Below are 7520 nucleotides of genomic sequence, written 5' to 3'. Positions count from 1 at the left end.
AATAACATTAGCACTTTAATCATATTAAAGTATAACACATGCAAATTAAATACAAGACAATGCTCCTCTATTTTGCAAAAATATTTTTCTGTATTTATTAAAACCATCATGTTTTTGGTGTTTTTATTATTCATTATTTTATTTTCCTCCTCATGTTTAACTCTCCTTACATCTCTGGTATGAATCTAACTTGTTCATAATTATTTCCTAAATGTATTGCCATAGTCTATTTAAATTCTATTTAATGTTTTTTGTTTGATGTTTTTTATAGTGGAATGATGGAATAAATGAAGCCCAAACTACAGAAAAATAGAGAGCATTTAAAAATAAATTGCTCATTCTACTTTAGGTTACATATACATTGATTAAGTCAATGGACTTGTTACTATTTCACTAGGAACTAGAAAATGTATAGCACTTCATTAACTCTAAAAAGTTACAAGTCAGAGTAATAAAAAAGGAAGTATTTTCCTGTTGGGAGCTGCATTCCTTTAGAAACAGCTCTACTGTCATGACCACAACAAAAATTATAAGTAAATTGTAAATTTACAATTTATTGCTGCAGTTCTTGAAACAATCAAATCTTAGTTTGCCCAGAGGAGGAATTCCAGATGGGGATTAGTTCCTTAATCTTGATTATAATATGGTCCCGGGAATTCATGTGGCTGACAAAATGGCACTGCCCAAATAAGGATTTTCCATATCTGGTTGAAATGTATTAACCGATGAGAAAAATGCAATGTTAGAAAAGGATTTCTGAGATGACCAAGTTTGAATCCGCACTGATCCAAAGATTACTGCATCTCCACATATAGGTGAGCTAAATTTAAGAACTGCTCTGCAGGAATTTTCAGCTAACGATTTTGAGAGATACCCACAGTCACCCCAGAAAAGTTAACATTTACCTTATAAATTTCCTAGGGGGTATCCTTTTAATATCCAGTGGGAGGTACAATTATTCCATTGTAGCACATCCTTATACAAAGAGTTTCCCAATATCGTGGTAGCAATATACTTTATGTTTTACTATGAGTCCCTTTTTGTTATACCAGCAGTTTTCCAGTAGTGTGTAGGCAGTAAATTCCTTGTTCTTATATTGTCCACTTTGTACATTATCTTATGGGAGTAACAAATAAGTGCTTTTTTGATTAAAAGCCTACTTTTATTATTAGAAACCTAAATAAGAATTAATAAATGGAGATATCTTTAATTCATTAATTTTTTCCATCTACAAATGTATCTGCCAAGAAAACCCCACACAAGGTCATGAAGAGTTGGACATGACTAAAATGCTAAAATGACTTAACAACCCACAAATATCCTGACACAACTTCAAATGTCTATGCCATAAATTATCCCTGCTGCACTTATAGAAAATATGGCAGACATATAAGCTATCAAAAAGGTGTCATATGATCTTTCATTTACTTTGTTTATTTCAGAAGATTTCTGGTTGTTATCAGAGCTAGGATCTTTCTAAAGAAGATCAGTGCCAGGTAGAATAAAGGGGAGCTAATGCCAGGGGAGATTGAATATATAGAACAGCATGTTTTTGGAAGTTACATTAGGATAATGGACAATAGATTCATATGATATATATTTGTATAATAACTGCACTAAAACTACATTATATGTTACTTAGTCCATGCCTAACTCAGTAGTTCTAGTATCTAATAACTACTTAGTTTCATGCTAGGACCTGCCATGAATAATGAACCCTACTTTAGAACAGTGTAATAAACATGAAGTCCAATGGAATGTACTCCATTATGTATTCCTAAATTCATTCAACAATCATTTGTCTGAGCATTTACTATATAGTAACCTGGGACACACCTAGAAATTCTACATCTATCAATTCATGGAAATAACAACCATTCATTACTATATTTTCTTAAAAACTTAAGATCCGTGACATAGTAGCATAGATAATACCTCCATTTAAAATTATCATAAACTCCTCCATGTCTTTGAAGATGGTATTCATTAAAAAGAAATCCCTTCAATTCTCTCATTACAAGTCCCACCAAACTTAGCCAGGTGTGTCCTTAGATGAGGGGTGTATAGTACACCACTGGGTACATGCTAAATCAACTTGCATAACAATTGTCAGATCTTGTGCTATGTTGTTATAGCTTTGAAGATTTTAGGTTTATCTTCACATACCACAGTGAGAAATGAGAGGAATATTTTAGCAAACATCATTATACATATATCAAGAGGGGATATGTGTTAGGTGTATGTATATATGTATATACGCATATACATACATGTATGTGTATGTATATGTGTGTAGATAGATACATAAATATGTTGTTTTTCCATTGTGTTTCACCTATTGGGACCCGATTTAGGTTTTTCTTGGCAAAGATACTGTAATGATTTGCCATTACCTTCTCTAGTAGATCTAGTGGGTCCATTATTGTCAGGCAATAAGTGGTTAAGCCTAGGGTCACACAGCTAAAAAGGTCTGAGGTTGGATTTCAAACTAGGTCTTCCTGACTCCAGGCCCCCAGGCCCAGTCAACTATCCATGCATGTGTGTGTGTCTAAACACACATATACATATATGTTTATGCATACATACATATTTATATACATATAGGTTGACAGATCTATAAATGATAGATGATAGATAGATAGACAGACAGACAGACAACATGATGTATTATCTAGCAAGCTGACTAAGGAATCAGAATGGCTTGGGTTTCAGACCTAGTGTTCTCTTCCCTTGACTTAAATTAGCATTACCCATTTAATGTCTCATATATAAATTAGAAATGAGATTTGTATCTCTGTCAAAAAATGGGGTTTCTATACCATGCATTATATACACTAATGAAATAAGAAATTCAGACCAAAGAATAATATGCACATTATTCTTATACTATGAATTATATTTTGGAGCTTCTTTTCTCTCCTTGTTCTGGATTTTACTTCACACTCACAAATATTTCTTATTTTCAAAAGTCATTCAATCATACAACCGCAACAAATAATTCAAATATGCTTCAAAAGTGTTTAAAGGCAAAATGCTTCTTTATTCCATTATTTCCAAAAGGAAATTAATCTTTGGGTGAATGAATTGGGATTCCTCTCTTAAGTGCATGTTTGATTTGTGGAGGCACCTAAATACACAGCATTCTCATGGCTCAAAGTTGTGTGATACATTAGCCGAAGAATTCCTGGTGCTCTTTAAAGGAACTAAAATTCTGTCAGGTTTCCCTTGTTGTACAGTTGCCTAATTAGACCATTTGAATACCTTAGTGGAAGATAAGGGAGAAAAGAAACTCTCTGGTGATTAGCAGCCATTCAAAAGTAATAAATCATATGTTTAAACAAGGTGGCTTAGTTTTGCCTGTCAGTCTGTCATCAAGTGAGAAGAGGTGGGGAAGATTTGGAAGAGGGGGAAACAAAGGGAGAGTAAAGGAGGGGCAGCCTTCAGAGGAAGCAAAGAATCTTGTTAGACTTGAACGTCTATGGGCAATTGAGGAGCAAACAGAGAGACAGTGATTTGAAACTCTGTGATTTGAGACTCTGGAACCCTTGATCTAATTCATAAAAGTACATGCCACAGAGATGGGTCAATGTTGATGAGCTATAAGCAAGAAATTGACTGGCTCTTACATACACATAATTCTGGTTAGCAGCAATGGACATGGGAAGGGAAAGTAAGGCTAACATAAAAAAATAATTAATTTGAAGAGCTTACTCTGATAATAATCCATTTGATTTGATTATTTTCAAAAATCTACATATTCTTTTGGGGATAGAGAAAAGGAGAAAATCAGAATAAAGTCTTTCAATGAAGATATCCTGGGGCTTACTGTCCCAACCCTATTTTCATGGAGTAGTCAGTTCTGCAGAGTTTAGATAAATTCCCCTTTGAATTATTTGGGTAATGTGGACGTATCTTCCTCTAATTTTTATAGTTCATGAGTCCCCATCCAGCATGTTACCTCCAATATTTATTAATCAGTTGAAATCTCTTCAATGCCATTTAACCAGTTATTAGTACTCCTACATCAGTACACACAGTGATCTCTCTGTAGGATTAATTAATCAATTATGACTAATTAGACTTTACAATGCAGGCATTTACTGAGAAGCCATGGCAATATGTGAAGTACAATAATCTGAAAATCTGGAAACACACCCCCTCTACCACTTGTTACCTGGATAAAGTGGATTCAAACTTAAAGTGGCTGTTGCTAAAAAATGTCCGCACCAAATTCACTACTGGATGTGGTATAGCCAAAGGACCAGTTTTCTAATGTACTTAAACAACATGGTGTGTCAGCTTCCAGGTCCATTCACTGCCAGACTAGATTAATACAGGTCACTCCTCAGGGTTGTTTCCTCACTGGTCTTGGCTAGTGTAATTTATAGGTTACTCTTCTATGGCATTCTGTTTCTAGACCTCTTGTGATTCTTATGACTTCAAAGAGATCCCAAGATGAGAACTGACTTCATCCATTTTCAATAATTATTCACCTAAGTGCAGGAAAGAATGCACAAAACACAATCTTCTGGTAATTCTGATCATATAATTCTTCTGAATTATAGACACCTTCTGTTCATGGACACAGACTGGTCCCTATCAGGAGATAAGGCAGCTGCTCTCACCTCTTTCCCCATCTGGAAGCTTAAAATATATCTTTCTCCTCACTGGAAACTCCTCAGGGAGAGTTTGGGTTGTTCCATTGAAGGCCTTTATATACATTCTCAATTTTGTTTCAACAGTTATTTAAAAGCTTTTTCAAAGGACTACCACCATCACCACTACCAACAATAGTTTAACCTCTTAACAAGACAATATGAAATGGTGGAGATACCTTCTGCATACTGTGACTTGAGGGCAGGACCCCTTCCTTATGAGCCATTTCCATAAAATACCTCTTAACCAAGCTTCTACTTAGATTTCCAGCAGGCAAAGAAGATTCTGCATTTTCCAAGAATTGGGTCTACATGAGCCAGTCCTCCAACTTATAGGCATTTCTGCACATTCTAATTCATCTTACTGGATTGCAAGGTCTTTGAGAGGTAGTACTGTGACATTTGTCTTTGTAGCACCACTCTCCCCTAAAAAAAGCCAAATATTATAGTGTCTTTTACATGCTAGGTTCTCTATCTTAATACATACATATATGAATACACACATACATGTACATATATGTATATACACAAATACGTAGTTTTAATTACATTTTGGTTGAATTTTAATATAGATGAAGTGAAAACTATTCTGTACCTTTGATGATATTGCTTTGAATATGATGGAAAAATTAGAACTTGATGTGGGCAAAATTTCCTGAGTTGACTAAAATATAAATTTCAAAGTTTTGGCAACAATTCAATTCAACAAACATTTATTTACTATTATGTGTAAGGAACTATGCTATATGCTTGAGGATAAAAACACAAAAATTTAAAGTCACATATAGGATGTTTATATACTCTGTTGCAAGAATAGGACATGTATAAGCAAAAACAAATTATTTCAAAAGAGGAGAGAGGTCCAAAAACAGGGTCAGAGTTGAAGAGTTTGGGAGATAGGGAAGACTTTGATATAAAGTTTCATCTGAAATAAGCTAGAAGATAATGAAATGGGGAAAAATTGGTGGTGGGGGTCCTTAGGTATTCCTTTTTTTCTGTTGAGGCAATTGGGGTCAAGTGACCTGCCCAGGGTCACACAGCCAGTAAGGGTCAAGTGTCTGAGGCTGGATTTGAACTCAGGTCCTCCTGAATCCCAGGCCGGTGCTTTATCCACTGTGCCACCTAGCTGCCCCTCTTAGATATTTCTTTTTAAAGAATTACACCTCTTGCACACAAATCTCATTAGAATAAAATATTCTTTTATTTAGGCATTAGAGAAAGGAGACCAAGAAAGAAGTCAAGGACTTCTCTCAAGGGGAGATCATTCAGAGACATTCTCTGAGATACCTATCTCCTCCAAAAGGAGAAAGGCAACAGCTTTTAGAGATGGTAGATGGGTGATTAGATGGGGTAACCACCTGACAATGCAAAGTTCCCTTTGGGGGTGGGGAAAGCTTGGGTGAAGGCTTGAACAAGAGGACTTCTGGACTTATCTCTGTCCCCTGACACCAATCAGGCATCAGGCACACCAAATGGGCTTATCTGTCGTACTTCTCAAGGTGTGTTCATCCTTTAACTAGTGGGCCATATTAAACTTTAATATTTCCAAATTCCTTGATATGTCCCAACAACATTACAATAAGAATTCTAAAAGGTAAAGATAAGGAAGAATTTTATTTAAAAAAAATAATGTTTGTTAATCATCACTGTTTGCAGATGATATGATGGTATATTTAGAGCATCCTAAAGAGTCAATTTAAAAATTACTTGAAACAATTAAGAACTTTAGCAAAACTGCAAGATATAAAATAAGCCCATATAAACCATCAGCATTTCCATCTATGACCAACAAAGCAGAGCAGGAAAAGATAGAAAGAGAAATTTCATTAAAAATAACTGTAGACAATATATAAAATATTTGGGAGTCTACCTGCCAAGGCAAACCAAGGAACTATATGAATACAATTACAAAATACTTTTCACACAAATGAAATCAGATCTAAACAAATGGGAAAAAAATATCAATTGCGATCGGGTAGGCCAAGCTAATATAATAAAAATGACAATTCTACCCAAAGACTCCAGCTCTCAGGATAACAACTCATTATCTGAGAAAAAAACTAGAAAGTAGTATGGCAGAAATTAGGCATAGACCAACATCTTACTTCATCTACTAAAGTAAAGTCAAAATGATTTAGATGTAAAGGGTGATACTCCAGGCAAATTAAAAGAGGAAGGAATAATTTACTTGTCAGATGAACAATTTTCCTTCTAATTTTAACTGCACTGATTTTATTTTTGCAAAACATTTTCAATTTTATGGAATCAAAATTGTCTATTTTATTATCTATAAACTTTTCTATTCATTGTCTGATTATAAAACATTTGCCTATTTATAGTTCTAAAACATTTTTGTTGCTCCTCAAACTTGGTTATAATGTAAATTTTTTATATCTTAGTCATGTATCCCTTTGAAAAGTATTACAGTAAATATATTAGAACTTGGACTAAACCCAATTTTTCCATATTGCTTTGAGTTTTCCCCAAAGTAATTATCAGCTAGTATGAAAGTAAAAATGACAGGAGGTGGAAGCTGATTTGGAATGGAGAATGAGAGCAAAGAATTGAGGATGATGACCAAGTTGTGAGCCTTGGTTACTAGGAGGACAGTGGTACCCTCAACAATAACTTTTAAAAAGTTAAAAAGAGGGGAGAGTTTTGAGGGGGAAGATAATGAATTCAGTGTTGGACATGTTGATTTTCAGATGTCTATGGAGCATCTAATTTAAGATGTCTGAAAGGTGGGGGAGATGGAAGATTAGAGCTCAACATCATAGAAAAGACAATGGAATTCATGGGAGTTGCTGAAATCAAGTGAAATAGCATAGGAGAAGAGAATAGGGCCCAGGACTGAGCTCTCTGGGC

Source organism: Dromiciops gliroides, chromosome 1, assembly GCF_019393635.1.
Source record: "Dromiciops gliroides isolate mDroGli1 chromosome 1, mDroGli1.pri, whole genome shotgun sequence".
Classification (NCBI taxonomy): Eukaryota; Metazoa; Chordata; class Mammalia; order Microbiotheria; family Microbiotheriidae; genus Dromiciops; species Dromiciops gliroides.
Note: the sequence above shows the minus strand (reverse complement) of the source record.